General features: G+C 44.1%; 1 protein-coding gene across 3 annotated transcripts in view; it reads left to right on the top strand.

Moving 5' to 3' along the window:
* Kank1 (KN motif and ankyrin repeat domains 1) overlaps nucleotides 1-16,518 on the top strand; it is a 184,909-nt gene that overhangs the window by 27,136 nt on the left and 141,255 nt on the right. For 2 of the 3 annotated variants that reach the window (XM_070035684.1, XM_070035682.1), the window contains exon 1: nucleotides 7,595-7,841. The exons of the other annotated variant lie outside the window; for it this stretch is intronic. The gene's annotated coding sequence lies outside the window, so the exon portion shown is untranslated. Of the gene's footprint in view, nucleotides 1-7,594; nucleotides 7,842-16,518 lie in introns of those variants that run through there. 3 annotated transcript variants of the gene reach the window in all.

The raw sequence follows: 16,518 nt of genomic DNA, 5'->3' as shown, positions 1-16,518 counted from the left end.
ATAAGGAGGGGAATGTGTGCATCATGCTTTTCTTACACTTTGAATTTGGGAGGGGGGGGTGGCTTCTCAGTTGTGGGGCTTGAACTCAGGGCCTGGGCACTGTCCCTGAACTTTTCACTCAAGGCTAGCGCCTTGAGCAAAACCAGTTCTAGTATTTTGGTGGTTAATTGGAACTAAGAGTCTCGTGGACTTTCCTGCCCAGACTGGCTTTGAGCCATGATCCTCAGATCTCAGCCTCCTGAGTTTCTAGGATTGCAGGCGTGAGCCATCAGTGCCCAGCTCCTCTTTGATTTTTTTTATCCACAGGCTTTTGCCAACATTGGCAACACAGGGGGCAGGGAAGAGTGGGCAGAGATGCGCCAGAGCTGTTATCTAATGTACCCAGATTATTGTATCTGCTTTGATAACTGCCTATTGTGGCTCACATGGAAGGGGCATGGAGTAATAATAACTCGTGGGAGTGAGAAGAATGAAGCTGAAACCAGCCCAGCTTGTGGAAATTCAGAAAATGAAATGCAGAAATGTGCACCCCTCCCCCCACCATAACAGGGAACGTTGGCAGCTTGTTTTGTTTTGAACACCATATTGTGCTGTGTAGGTTCAAGTGCTTTGGTCACACGCTGTGTCTTAATCACAAGATAGGCTGTGAGGATCACTACTGACAGGAAGATGTGAAGTGCAATGTCTTCTCACCAGGCACCAGGGGGTTTCCTTGAAAGGATGAAGGGCTAGGGTGGAAGAGATATGCTACTGAAAAAAATTATATATATATAATTTTATTCTTATTACTCAGGTTTTATACAGAGGGATATCATTTCATAAATCAGGTAATGAGTACATTTCCTTTTTTTGTACAATGTCATCCCTTTACTTTCTCCAAGTTCCCCCTCCCCACCCCATATCTGCCCACTAGTTACATAGTTCATTTGCCATGTAGTGTATACTGAATAGGATGATTGCATTTGTTTACCCTTCCTCCTTCTCTTTCTGGGCCTCTCCCCAATCCCCCTAAAAGAAAACCCCAAAGCAACGACAGACTACCACCCACAACAACAATAACAACAAAAACATGCTTGCAGTTCCTGGAGTTTTTTTGTTTGTTGTTTTTTTTTGGTTATTTTGGTGGTCAGTCCTGGGACTTGAACTCAGGGCCTGGGCACTGTCCCTGAGCTGCTTTTGCTCAAGACTAGCACGCTTCCTCTTGAGCCACAGCTCCACTTCCAGCTTTTTCTGTTTGGGTGGTGTTGAGGAATCCAACCCAGGGCTTCATGCATGCTAAGCAAGCACTCTACTACTAAACCACATTCCCAGCCCCTGGATTTCATGTTGATTAATAGTATTTTAAATATTCAGAGACGTTACACCTCCCCTAAAGGCACCTTCTGACTCGTTGTGTGTGCTTGCCTAGAGTCGTGTATAGGCCTATCATGTCCAATTATATTTTAGCTTCCGTTTCTCTCTCTGAGCTTGCCTCACTTAGCATGATTTGTTCCAGGTCCATCCATTTCCCTGCATATAACATAATCTTATTCTTTCTAATGGATGGGTAAAATTTCATTGTTGTATATATATCATAGTTTCTTAATCCACTCATCAATCATAGGACATCTGGGCTGTTTCCATAACTTGGCTATTGTGAATAGTGCAGCAGTAATCATGGGTACACAGTGATCATGGATACCATATCCTGCCTTGTAATGATCTGGGTAGATGGCAAAAAGTGGTATGAGTGGCTCATAAGGAAGAGGTGTACACTTTTAAACAACAACAACAAAAACCCACTTGGCTTTGTTGGTAGATATTTCTATCCTATAAATGTGCTAGAGGCTGGGAATGTGTACTGGTAGAGTTGCCTAGCATAAACAGAAAATAAATAACATTAAATGTGCTCAAAGTGAATGGGTTTACCCTCTGTTCTTGACAACTTGAAGGTACCCCCCTTCTGTCCCTTTCTGAGTTCTCACAGTCTTCCACCGTCTAAGGGTGAGTTCCCCCGTAGTTAGGCTGAAACCTCCTGACTACATACTAATCTTGGGCAGTGAGCTACTGTCAGTTACAGGCAGATACAGTCAATTACAGATTAGAAAGACCTGGAAAGGGTCAAGTACTTTTCCGTGCCTTTCTTCGTGTGCTTCTTTCTCCCGGACACTTTATAAAAGTACCCAATTTTTTCTTACGTAGGCAATTCTATGAGTTTGTTTTTTCTATGAACATTTTGCTTTGCCTTGCCCAGGAAGAAACACTTTATCTTTTCGTTTGAGTTGTGTATTGGAGTAATTGTGTCCCTGGAGAAGGGAGAGGGTCTGGAGAAGGGTAGCTGAGGTAGGAAGTCAGGCCAGAGAATTCCAAATGATGTCTTTCTTTGACAATGCTCCTTTACCCCCTTCTGCTGGCTCTCCAAACCGTGGGACCCAGCACATCACTTCCTGTCCAAGTTGGCACTGAGACTGGCACAGTGACTCTGCCCAGTGTTCCCAGACTGTGCTTGGCAGGTTTCCAACCACCAGAGAGTCAGTCACCAGAGAAACGACTTCACCTTCTTCTTTTCTTTCTGTCCGGCGTTGGGCAGATTCCCCAGGTCAATGTCCCTATGTCCTTTACATTTTTAGAACAGGCCTAGTAAGGCTCCAAACCCTGCTTTTGCATCCTTAGCACTGGCTTTTTAAGCACTGGCTTCTGGAACTTTCCAGAATGTGCCATCCTTTGGGATGGGCAGGTCTGTGGGAGGAAGGACATACTCCTGTCCAATCACGTCTCTTTTAGGCAGGAAATAACTCACCTATTCAGGGCCTGCTCTGGACCTGGCGCTACACTGAGTTCATGCAAAACCATTGCCTCTAAGTGAGATTAGGAGAGGTTGCTGGCTGGGCATCCACGGCTAGGGTGTGTAATGGCGTTGTGACCAACGCAGAGTGAGGCAGACTGTCCATTAAAACTGCTGGGCTGCAAAGTGGCCCACCAGCCCTACACCGCACCGTGAGGCCGCATGTGGGCCATCGGATAGCGGTGTTTGTCACTCCCTCAGCTCTCAACAACTTGGGCATTCTCTAAGATGAGCGGAGTCCTTTTGTACGATGCTCCCATGCCTCTCAGACCCTTGTGGTCTTCCATGTCCAAATTTCTCCAAGCAGGCCTGCTCAAGACAAGCTGAATGTTTTTCTATCATGTTCCCTCAAATTCTTCCCGGCTTAACCCACTATCCTTTTCCAAAGCCACCTGCACATTTTTTCAAGTTTTTTTTTTTTTTTTTTTTTTTACAGCATCCCTCCACTTCTAGGCCCCAAAGTCTGTATGACTTGTCTACCTTAGCTGTAATAGAAACTAGGAATGCAATGCTCCAAGCACACATTTGGCATGTTCCAATTCTGTAGCTCAGAAGTTCAGTGTACGTCTCACTAGAATACTAAAATCCAGAGGTGGCTAGGGTTGATTGCTTCTGAAAGTTCTAGGAGAGCGTTTGTTTCCTTGTTGTTCTCAGCTGCCTAGATTCCTGGGTCTGTGAGTCGATCCTCCATTTTCAAAGGCATCAATGGCTAGTTGAGTGCCTTTGATGAGTCCCATTTCTCTCTTCTGCCATCTGGTTGCTCTTTTCTTAGAAGGATCATGATTGGGTTGGGCTCATCTAGAAAACCCAGAGAAATCTCTTGATTCCTTCCGCAGGGTTACTTGATAATATGTTCTCAGCTTTGTCAATTAGGAGCTGGACATTTTCCAGCAACATATAAGCAAATACATCATATAATTAACCCTCTGGTCTTTGTTGACTAAATATTTCACTTGAGGTCTGAAAACACATTGTATGTGTGTGTGTGTCTGTGTGTATGTGTGTGTGTGTCTGTGTGTCTGTGTGTCTGTGTGTGTGTGTAATGTTTCTGGGGCTTGAATTCAGGGCCTGAGCATAGTCACTGTGTTCTTCTTTTTCTTTCTTTCTTTTTGTTTTCTTTTTTCTTTTTTTTTGGGGTCCAGTCATGGGGCCTGAACTCTGGGCCTGGGCGCTGTCCCTCAGCAATTCAGCTCAAGGCTAGCGCTCCACCACTTGAGCCACAGCGCCACTTCTGGCTTTTTTCTTTTTGCTTATGTGGTGCTGAGGAATCGACCCCAGGGCCTCATGCATGCAAGGCAAGCGCTCTACCACTGAGCCACCTTCCCAGCCCCCTCTTTTTTTTTTTTTTTGCTCCAGGCTAGTGCTCTACCACTTGAGCCACAGCTCCACTTGTGGTGGTTAATTGGAAATAAGCATCTCATGGACTTTCTGGCCTGGGCTGGCTGGGAGCATGTATTTTACAGGACAGGTGTAAGAAGAGAAAGAAATGGCGAAGAGTGGAAGTCCTACATTCCGTCCTCCTTTTAGTGAAAGGTAGTGTGAAAGAGGAGACATGAGATCACTGGGGTTATGACCAGCCTCCTTACTGTGAATCAAAGAAATAAAACAGAAGCAACCACAGCATACTCTTTCGTAATGAAGAGGAGTGCTACAGTATAAATTTGTGTCATCTTCTGAAGCCTTTTTTCTCCTTTGGAGACAAGGCTAAGCTTCCTTGTTGTTTGATCCTCTGTTCTTTCCTGGGAACACTGGAGTCTCTGTGGCATTCTGTCTGCTACTGATATGGTCCCTTGGGGGGAACAAGAAGCCCCCCACCCTCCCCCCCTTTGCAGGACACCTGGAATTCCATGCCAGCTGGCTAGCCCTGGGGCCCTCACAAGTCAAATCTTGTCGCAGGAAATAATTTGCAAGAAGATCAAAGCAGAGATGAGGTCAATTAATTTTTCAACAAACCACAGGTTGGGGAGAATGTAAATATGATCTCTTGGGTTCGTTAAGGTAACTGATGAATGAGTACATCTTGAGGCTCTTTTTTTATTCTTTTTAAACTTAGGATTCTGTGATTGATTCCTGTCTCATGTAGAAAAAGAACTCTGAAAACTTACGCTGGCCTAGGTAAAGTAGGGCATGAGAAAGAAATGTGCTTGGTGATTTCAGATCCTGACTCCTTTTTTAAAAAAAATTAAAAATTGTCAATTACAATAATATAATAATTAGGGATCAGCAAATGTCCAGTTCTCTTAGTCAGCTGAATAAAAACACATCTAAGAAGCCTATGACCAGGTTTTTTTTTGGTTTTGCTTTTGTTCTTCATTTTAAAAATTTCATAAAGCATTTTGGGACTGTTTTTAGCTCTCCTGGATGGAGAAAGGAATGTATTGCTTTTTCAGTAATGGCTCCTCTTTGATTGACGAAACAATCTTAGTTACCCAACGGGCATGTTTTACCTCAGGCTGGAGCTATTTTTAAAACTAAATTGACTGCAACTTGTTCAAGTTTTAACATTCCTGACTTAATTATAGATGCATGGGAAGTTTCCTTCAAACAAGTGAGCTTCAGCAGTTCTGCATCATTTCAAAAGCTTAAAAAACTTTTTAAAATTTTTTTTGAAAGTCAGGTTAACATTGAAGGTTAGGAGTTAGATTTAGTTTTCCGTCCAAATGCTATTGGATCAGATCTTCAATTTTCCCTTTTGTGAAATAGAAATAATAATACTACCTCAAAAACTGGTTAAAAGAATCAAATTAAGGCATCTCGTACAGTAAATACTTCATAGATGATAGTTGTAAATGTTATTAGTTGAAATTTTTGTACTTTTTGGTAGTTACATTTTCCCCTCCTAGATTGATTATTCAGAGTTCTTTGTAGTTCCATTCAAACTTTTCTTTGAATAACATTATTGACATATTGGTATGGATTGTACTGAATCTGTAGGTTAGCTTTGGATAGTGTAAACTTTCTAGCAATATTCTTCTAATTCATAAACACAATGTACCACCTATTTATATTTTCAGTTTATTAGTATTTTTTTTCCTTGGTCAGCCATGGGGGTTTGGGCACTGCCCCTGAGATCTTTTGCTCAAGACTAGAGCTCTACCACTTTGAGCCACAGTACCATTTCGGGTTTTTTAATTTTTGTTTTTTGCCCCTGGTGGTTAATTGGAGATAAGTCTCTCATGGACTTTCCTGACCAGGCTGGCTTTGAACTGTGATGCTCAAATCTCAGCCTCCTGAGTAGCTAGGATTACAGGCATGAGTCATTAGCACTCAGTTATTAGTATTTTTTTAATTACAATGTTCTACAAATCTTTTTGCCTTTTTGGTGAAATTATTATTAAGTATTCTTTTTTGATGCTGTTACAGAGTGGATTATTTTCTTGGTTTCTTTATTTGGATAGCTTATTGTTAATGCATAGAAATGCATGCATGTATGCATGCATGCATGTATGCATGCGTGCATGTATGTGTGTATGTATGTATGTATCTGTGTATGTCAGTCTGTCAGTCAGTCCTGAGGCTTAAACTCAGACCCTAGTTGCTCAAGGCTGGGGCTCTACCACTTGAGCTACTGCTGGACTTCTGGTTTTCTGGTGGTTAGTTGGAGATAAGAGTCTCCCAGATGTTTTGGTCCAGGCTGGCTTTGAACCACACTCAAATCTCAGCTTCTTGAGTAGCAAGGGTTACAGGCATGAGCCACTGGCATCCACCAATGCACTTATTTTTGCAAGCTATGTATCCTATAACTATAAATTCCTTTCTTAGTACTAACTAATTTTGGTGGAGTCTTTAGAGCTTTTCTCTATATGAGATTATATCATCTGAAAACAGACAATAGAGCAGCACAGGGAGGTGCTTTGCTCCAGTGGTGTTTGTTGTGGCAATTCTCATCTTGCCTCCTGGGTCTGTTGCCCCTTTCCTGTACCTGCTGTTCATGGCGGTAGTTCTTCATTATTGCATCTCCTAGAGCCATTTTCACTACAGTATCCACAACTCCCATACCACACTCTTCAGTGAAACAAAATCATGTATCTTATTTTCTGTTTCCAGACACATTGCCGGGCATCTCTTTTTTGGTTTGGTAGGTTTTTTTTGTTTTTTCTTTCTTTTTTGGGGGAGTAGGGTGGGGTGCTTTTTTTTTTTTCTGGCTTTTAGTGGAACTGGGATTTGAATTCAGTTTCGTACTTTCTTTTTTTGTTTTTTTTTTTTTTTTAATTTATTTTGTCTTTTTGCCAGTCCTGGGACTTGAACTCAGGGCTTGGGTACTGTCTCTGAGCAAGCTCAAGGCTAGCACTCTACCACTTGAGCCACTTCTGGCATTTTCTGCTTATGTGGTGCTGAGGAATCAAACCCAGGGCTTCATGCATGCCAGGCAAACACTCTACCACTAAGCCACGTTCCCACCCCTCAGTATCATACTTTATTGGCGGGTGTACTTTACATTTTATCCCACCTCACCCAACCCCTGGCAGGTGTATTTTAATAGGATGGAATAAGAGACTCCCTTTTGGCAAACAAGAGGTGTTGCTTCAGTGAATCTCAAGTGTAATCACAGCCAGACTGATAGGGCCTTAATGCCAGCCAGCCCCTTGTCTGCAAGGCTTGAAAAAAAAAAGACAGGAAGTATTCCTTGTCTTAGAAGCAAGACTGGCTTCTGGCTTTGGGGAAGAAAAGTACAAATGGTTCTCACCAGATAGGGTTGCAGCAACAATCCCAGCATTTTGGGGAACAAATCAATTCATTATCTCAACAATGTCAAAATTGTGTTCCCAGATCCTGGTCGTCTGGAGGGCTGATGGGAGGAGGAGAAGTCATTCGCAGCTCCCTTTTCAGCCCTCTCAAGTTGCAGCATGACAATCCCTTCTACTCTCCGGCTGCTCACTTGGTAATCCGTGCTGTGTTGAGTACAAAAGGTTGCAGGCTGAATTTTGTGAGTCCCCTGTAAGGTGAGGCTGAGGGAGAAAAATACACTGTAACATTTCATTCATGAAGAAGGACTTGAATTCACAGGAAGTCCTGGGTGAGTGTGACATTCTGATATGCCTTTGTTGTTTTCAGGATTATTTTACCCAGCAACAGTATGTAAATCAAACTCCCCCCTTAAAAGCATGAGAAAAGAAGCTTGAAGGTTAAGTTTGGGAAAAGAAAAGTGTGTTTGGGACAATGAAAGCGCATGTGTCTTAATTTAAAAATGGTACTAGGGCTGTAGCTAAAACAAGCTGCTGGCCATGTTGAATGTGAGACAGGCCTTGGCTGTGGGTGTATTCCTACTTGTATATCAGGCATCTTTCTATTAAATTGTCTTCTGTGTGATTAGAAACAGTACTGATGCAGCAGGGTGCTGATGGCTTATGCTTGTCATTCTAGCTACTCAGGAGGCTGAGATCGCGGCTCAAAGCAAGCCCAGGCAGGAAGGTCCATGAGAATCTTATCTCCAACTAATCATAGAAAAAGCTAGAAGTGGAGCTTTGACTCAAGTGGTGAGCACTAGCCTTGAACACAAAAACTCAGGACAGTCCCAGGCCCAGAGTTCAAGCCCCAGGACCAGCAAAATTTTTTTAATATATATCTATACGTACATTCATATATATACACACACATATATTCATATATATACATATATGTGTATATATGTACTGCTGATGCTCAGACATCTCTTGCATGATGAGTGAGTATATTCAGCAAATATACAAGTGTATTTCTATGGATGTACAGCCCTAGTAAGTCTACAATGTAAAACACACAGTTGTATCATTTTCTGTAGTGGCTTATGATCAAGGCTGGGAAAGGTAAGTGTCCAGAAAAGAACGTTGAAATAGGCCGACTGCCAATAGTACATGTCTATAATCCTAAGGAGACTAAGATCTGAGAATTGTGGTTGCAAGCCAGCCCAGGCAGGAAATCTGGGAGATTCTTACCTCCAATTAACCACCAAAAAGTCAGAAGTAGAGCTGTTGCTCAAGTAGTAGAGAGCACTAACTAGCCTTGAGCGATAAAGCTAAGGGACAGCACCCAAGCCTGGAGTGCAAGCCCCAATGACTACACACCCAAAAAGAATGTTGGTGTAAAATGATATTTGTACTTCTGGCCGAGTCTTTCATCGTGTAGTGAGGAGCCAGGGGCGGCATTTGTGAACAGGTACATGATGATAATGAGATAGGAATAAATTTCAAGAGATCTGTCATGGGCAAGGTGATGTTCTTGAACACTGTAAGAAGAATGAATGATGCTGTCTTTACCACCAATGGTAATTATGGAGGTAACTTGGGATTTCTAAGTTAGATTTAGTCATTTTCTCATGTCTGTACATGACAGAACATCGTGTATCATAAAACATACAAGTCTGTCCATTTAAACAAAAAAAGAAAAAAAATAGGGCTGGGAAGGTCGCTCAGTGGTAGAGCGCTTGCCTTGCATGCATGAGGCCCTGGGTTCGATTCCTTAGCACCATATAAGCAAAAAGAAAAAGCCGGAAGTGGCACTGTGGCTCAAGCGGTAGAGCACTAGCCTTGAGCTGAAGAGCTGAGGGACAGCACCCAGGCCCAGAGTTCAGGCCCCACGACTGGATCCCCCCCCCAAAAAAAAAGAAAAGAAAATATAAATAACCTAGATCGTCTAGTGTGTGTGTGTGTGTGTGTGTGTGTGTACACGTGTGTGTACATGTACATGCACATACAGGAAATGTTGGGACGTTCTACTGGAGTTCTCCATACTATGAAATTTGTAACTGTGACGGCTTAACTTTTCTATAGTTAAGAAAACAATTTCTTTTGTTTTTTTTGTTTAGCTTTTAAAACATATAATTGTATTGTTATTATTAAGTTGTTGTACAGAGGGGTTACCATTTCATAAGTCAGGTGTTGAGGACAATTTTGTTCAGATAGTGTCACCCCTGTCTTTATAATAAATTCCTTTTTTGAGTGCTAACACTCCTTCATAATCCCTAGAGCAAAGCATGCTTGTTATGGATAAATACCGTAGGGACAGTAGGGTCATCATTATAACTAATTGATAATATTGTAGCAGCCAGCATTCAGCTCACTGCTAACAGAGCTAGAGATTGAAGGCTGAGGGCTCTTTTCTTTCCAGGAAGCCAGGAGAAAACACTTCAGGAAAATTCCAGCCCCCTGTCTTGGTTTTGTTTTTATTATTAACTAGAAGGCTTTTCCAAAGATCTACTGACAGATAACAAGCCCTGAGTTTTAGCTCTAATTTTTTTTTTGGTGGAGGGGTGGTAAGTGGGAGCTTGGTGCTGAACTTGAACTCAGAGCCTAGGCACTGTCCCTTTTATTTTGTGCTCAAGGTTGGTGCTCTACTACTTGAACTGCAGCTCTACTTCTGTTTTTTTTTTTAATATTTTATTTTATTTGAGAACATACTGTACAGAGGGGTTACAATTACATGGGCGGAATAACGTATACATTTCTTACCAAGCATTGCAGCCTCCTCCTTTGTTTACCCTTCACCTCCCTTCCCAGCCTCCCCCCTCCCCCCACCCAATTATACCCCCCTCCCCCCCCACCGACATTGTAAAGCTGGTTTTGACATGACATTTTGTACTTCTCATTGTTGCAACAGGTCCACCTGAATCCTTAAACGACTTGTTTGTCCCCATCTCCTCCACATGTTATACTGATATCAAATATAGTGAAAGCGGGGGGTTACACTGTGGGGGAGGGACATACAAAGCAACAAAGAGATAATCTTATAAATGCGTTAGAAACACTGTTGGGTCTTCGTCCGTCTCTACCCACTCTACCCTCTCCCAGAGCCATCTTGGCTGGCCATGTGCTCTTCAGTAAATTAGGCTCTGCCCACTCAACCCCCTCCCAGCGCCATCTTTGCTGCCCATGTGCTCCACAGATTCCCCCCCCTTTTTTTTTGTTTTAATGGCAGACCCACCTAGCACAGTAATAAACATCAGTCCCACCACAGTTAGAAATGTCCGAAGCAGTTCAATTAATTCCTGGGCACCTGGTGTCTTAAGTAAGCCAGTTCCTTGTACGTGCCTTTAAGCTAGCACAGTAGTCAAGATGACCTTTGAGCTTTACTGTCAGCTCCCAATTGCTCCCAACATCATCTCCCCCTGTCTTTGCTTAAAGAAGCGAACCCGCCTGTCTTAGGTTGGGTGGATCGCCTTGTCTGCCTTACCCGTCATCGGGAACTTCTTCAGAGCGAAGCTGAAGGCCCTGTCTTAGGTTGGTCAGACTGACACCCCCTCTTACCCGTCTGGCTGCGATTCCTCTGGGGGGGGGGGGAATTCATTCATCTGGAGCTTGATAACTGGCTGGCTAAGTTCATAAGAGTTTTGTAGTGCACGTATAACGCAAGGAAGGCATAGAAAAACCATCAGCAAAAGCATTCCCAGGCCAGGAAATGTTACTACTAGTCCTTTAACCTTAGTGAAGGATGGGATAGCAGTCTTTGCCACTTCAGAGTCCAGAGGTGGGGATTGTTCTAATCCAGCTATTTGCCTGTGGGGTTGGACAAAATCTAAGCTGAAAGCATAACAAAAGGTGGTTGTTTAACAATTAAGTATGAATTCAATGCTGCTATACAAGCAATTAGTACAAGAACAATTAAAGCAGGTAACATTAAAATAATTAACTCCTAAAAAAATATTAAATAGTCCATAAGGTGGTGATCAAAAATGAAGGTCAGGCCACCAGGTCGAAGGGACAGCTTCTCTTGTGGTGCTCCTGACGATTTCTGCATTGCCAGCGTTGATCACTGCCCAGGTCACTCGCTGAGGTTGATGTAGATTCCATAGGGCCGTTCACAGGATCGGGAGAGTCAGGACAGCCAACATCTGGAGTATCGCCATCTGCAATTGTTAGAGAACACAAGAGAGCTTCTCAAGGGCTGGTTGCCCTTGGGGATGGTTAATAATTGTCTTTCTGGCTTTTGTCTTTAGGGACAGAAACCCATGGCAACAGCCAATTGATTTCCCCTAAAAGACTCTGAAGTTGGGTTAAGGTCAGAGAGGCTGGAATATCCAGCAAAGGCTCAAGGGGGCTGGCCTGAGTCAAGGTAAGGTGGGTCCCGAGCACCTTAAAAGGAGCTACCTTTTGAATTTTATTAAGGGCTATGGTAAAACCCCCCTTTTTTAATATGTCCAGAACCTGGGCCAGAAGGCCCTCCAGGCAGCTTGGGTCTCGGTGCCCCAGAATTATATCATCCATGTAGGCATAGGCAAGGGAGGTATCTGAACCCAGCACAGGCCCTAAAAGTTTAGCCAAGTATTGTTGGCAGAAGGCCGGGCTATTGGCCATACCCTGTGGCAGCACTGTCCATTCAAACCTCCGATCAGGCTGGGAAAAATTAAGAGAAGGTATAGAGAAAGCAAACTTCTCGCAGTCATCTGGATGCAGAGGGATAGAAAAACAACAATCTTTAATATCAATCACAACCAAAGTATATTCTGAAGGTATAGCAGGAGTCCAGGGCATGCCTCTTAGGGGCGTTCCTACTAGCTCCATCCTTTCATTTACCTTCCTTAGGTCTTGGAGCATCCGCCAAGCCCCGGAGGCTTTTTGAATAACAAATACGGAGGCTTTTTGAATAACAAATACGGTGTGTTCCAAGGACTTATAGAAGGGCGGATATGCCCGAGGCTTATCTGCTCCTCCACCAGAAGGTGGAGGGCTTCAAGTTTAGGTTTGGTCAATGGCCACTACTCCACCCAGATTGGGCTTCCCGGCTTCCACCTAATGGGAGGTGGGGGGGGGAGGGGGCAGTGGCCTTTAGGATTGGGGGTGCACCCGAGCAGGTCCCCTATGTTTTTCTCTGTAATTATGAAAGTTAAAAAAATCCCCTTCCTTAACTCCCTGTAGATCCTGTTTAAGCCTTTGTGTTTCTTCCCCATCCAGGATATCATCATAGGATGCTCGATGGTCTGTAGTGACCACGGCATCCATTTGTCTTAGCATATCTTGCCCTAGTAAATTGGCAGTGAGGTTCTTTGCCACTAAAGGGCGTATCTTTCCCTGTACTCCGTCTGGGCTAGTCCATGTCATAAGGGCAACCGTTTCTTTGGTCTGGGAGTTGCCCCCTACCCCCAATATCGGGGGCCCAGGTGCAAGCTTCCAGTCCAAGGGCACTTCCTCCTCCCTGAGTATGGTTCGGTCTGCCCCGGTGTCAATTAAGCAGTGAAACCTCTTTTTGCCTATGAGAATACTCATTTTAGGGCGGAGTCCACCCACCAGGGGGATGGTCCAATGGACCTGGGCTGCCCTGCCATGAGGCTGCCTGGGCCTCACAGCAGAGGGGGTTCCTCCTTGAGTTAAAGGGGCTGGAGGATGCCCCTCCCCAAGTTTAAAGACTTCCCCTCTAAATCAAACTTGTATCCCTTCATGCCCCTGGGGCAGGATGTAGGGGGCGGTTTGCCCTCAGGCCGGTTGGCGGGGGATTGTTGTAAACAGTCCCTCTTAAAGCGCCCCTCCTGCCTGCATTTAAAACAAGTCCCTCTTTCCAATAGTCTTGGGGTTTCTTGGCCCTGGGCTGCCAGCACCTGAGTAATAGCCTCAGTCATTGTAAACGCCTGAGCCTGTAAAGCTAAAGCTAGTGATTGGGACTGGTGCTGTTGCGTTCCCACATCCTGTGAGGTCACCACCCATCTGCTCAGGGAACTCTCTCTCAATCCCGCGCAGGCTATGCGGTGGTCTGCATTCATCCCTTCCCAGACCAGCAGCTTAGTAATAGGTATCATTGGTTGAGCCTGCCGGTTACTCTCTGCCCGCACTCTGCATTCCTCCTTAAAGAAAGCACACCATTTAATAAACTGAGAACTAGTAAGAACGGCTTTGGCCACATCCATCCAGTCCTTAGGGACACACGGGTGATAGGCAATGTCTTGTAATAGGGTCTGGGCCCAGGGAGAGTTTGGGCCATCCTCCACCACCGCCTTGCGGAGCTCTTTAAGATCCTTAGCTTCCCATGGATACCATTCCAGGGGCCTGTTAGCCCCAGATGCCACAATGACCGGATACGCTTGGGGAAGCGAATCCTGTGGCCGAGAGTCTGGGCTCTTGGGTGGCCCTTCCTTTCCAGGGCTCTTGGGTGGCCCTTCCTTTCCAGAGGAGGTCTCCGAGGAGGTTACTTCCCCGGCCCTCAGCCCCTCCATAGAAGGCTGGTAGGGGTCTGGGTCTTGCAAGTTCCTCTCGTAGGTCTCGTAGGGCGCCGTACCTCCCCTCCAATCAGGAGAATAGGGAGGGGGCCTAGGACCGTCAGTATCAGCTGGGTCAGAGGGGGTAATATCAGCTGGGTCAGAGGGGGTAATTTTTACCCTGGTTTTGACTTCTACTGTGCACGTCTCAGTGCGTTCTCAATTGGATTTGACCCTTTCCTTTTCCTTCTCACTTCCCAAGTCCTCCTGTACCCCTTGTAGGCCTAATGTTGCCTCTTCCTCCTCCTTCTGTGATATAGCATTACCCATATTTAGGGTTTCACTTACCCCGAGAGACCGCTTAGCCTCGGCCGGTATCTTTTCCTTTCGTGCCCCACGTTGGGCGCCAGATGTTGGGTCTTCGTCCGTCCCACAAAAGACGGACGGGGTCCGAGGAAAGGTAAGTGCGGCGCTCGCCCGTTCCCTAGCCTCCCTCAGCCCAGGAGACAATCAGACACAGCGGAGAGCCAAATCCAGCAGGCAGAAAAACTCGTTTATTAACAGAGAGCAGCCCCTTTTTAAAGACAAAGAGGGTGGGTGGTATGGTAAGGGAGGAAGAGGAACCAATCACTGTCAAGGTCACACCCTATCATTCACCTGAGCCTTCACGGGCTGGTCAGATCTATTGGGGTCTGCCCACTCTACCCTCTCCCAGAGCCATCTTGGCTGGCCATGTGCTCTTCAGTAAATTAGGCTCTGCCCACTCAACTCCCTCCCAGCGCCATCTTTGCTGCCCATGTGCTCCACAAAACACATGCATTAAAGAAACAAAAACATTAAAATACACATCTAAGGGTTCGTTTTCCTAACATCTGACCTTTTCCGCTTGACTCATACCTATACTAGATATTGCAAATAAGGGAAACCATGGGACCTATGTTTCTTTGGGCCTGGCTTACTTCACTTAATATAATTTTTTCCAAGCCTTTCTATTTCCTAACAAATGGGGAAATGTCATTCTTTCTGATGGAGGCATAGAATTCCATTGTGTATATATACCACATTTTCTTGATCCATTCATCTACTGAGGGGCATCTGGGTTGGTTCCATATCTTAGCTATGGTAAATAATGCTGCAATAAACATAGTTGTGCTGGTAGCTTTAGTGTGGTCTTGTTTGTAAACATTTGGGTAAATGCCCAAAAGTGGGATTGCTGGATCATAGGGGAGATCTATGTGAAGTCTTTTATTTTGTGCTCAAGGTTGGTGCTCTACTACTTGAACTGCAGCTCTACTTCTGTTGTTTTTTTTTTGTTTGTTTTTTTTTATTTCTTGTTTTTTGGTGATTAATTGCAGGTAAGAGTCTCATAGACTTTTCCGCCAGGTTGGCTTTGAACCATCATCCTCAGATCGCAACCTCCCTTATAGCTTTTTCTCCCGAAAAGCTAGGGTTATAGGCATGAGCCATTAGGGCCTGGCTTTAGCCTTAATTTTTTTGTTTCAGCACAGCAGACACAGGTGCTTATGTGCTTTCCAGGTTTAGCTTATGGTAAGTTACAGGAGTGTTTTATAAGAGAATGTCAACAGATCTACATTTATTTCCATGAACAGGAGTCAAAATTTCTATGAAAAATTCCAGTTGGTATAGTATGACTAAAATTTTAAATCCTCCCCTTCACACACACGTAAGCCCACCATGCATTTATATGGATACGTTTACATAGGAAAGATGTAAAAAGCTATCATAGGATACTAACAATGGCAACAGTTTTCTGTGGAATGTGGTAATTTAATTTCTTTTCTGATCAGAATTTTCAGAAGTTTTATGGTGAACATGTTATATTTACATAATAAAATGAATGGAGGAGAACGTACAAGTATTAAAGTGGCAAGAATTTTATAAGCTGGTTGAAGAACTATGTGTTGCATTCAATTATAGATGAGACAAAGTCAAACTAATATCCTACTTTTATTCCACCAATAATTCCAAAGAACTTCCTTTGTTCTTTCTTTGTTCTTTTATTACTGTCACAGGGAAATAGAGGAAAAAGGAATTCATGTGACTTTTCAATTCTCTTTCTAGTTGTCCCTTTCATTATACTTTTATAGCTTTTTCTCTCCTACTATAATAGTTCTTCAAGGTCTCTTATTTTAGAACCTTTTTTGTTTGGTAGGTATATCTAGGTACTTAGGTTGGAGCTCATGGTCTTGCTTTTTTTTTTTTTTTGGTGCTTACTGCTGGTGCTGAACCACTTGAGCCACACCTCCAGCCCAGCGTTTTGCTGGGGAATTGGAGATGAGACTCACAGACTTTCCTTTCCCTCAGATGGCTTTGAATTGCAGGCTTCCAGGTCTCAGTGTGAGCCACTGGCTTATTCCAGCTTATTCAGTAGAGAGAGTGCTTAGCAAACAGGAGGTCTTGGGTTCAAATTCTAAAAAGATCAAAATTTGGGAGAGCATGGTTGATACTCCATCAGAAGCCTTCCTGCAAGACTCTAATCCTCCTATAATGGGCATGGCTTCATTGTCTGGCAGCTGCCTAAGTCGTGCCCGGCTCACCCCCCACCACAGACTGTGTGTGTGAGCACAGTGCT

The sequence above is a fragment of the Dipodomys merriami genome, unplaced genomic scaffold (assembly GCF_024711535.1).
Source record: "Dipodomys merriami isolate MVZ:Mamm:240054 unplaced genomic scaffold, mDipMer1.0.p SCAF_26, whole genome shotgun sequence".
Taxonomy (NCBI): Eukaryota; Metazoa; Chordata; class Mammalia; order Rodentia; family Heteromyidae; genus Dipodomys; species Dipodomys merriami.
This window is presented reverse-complemented; position numbering and strand designations above follow the sequence as displayed.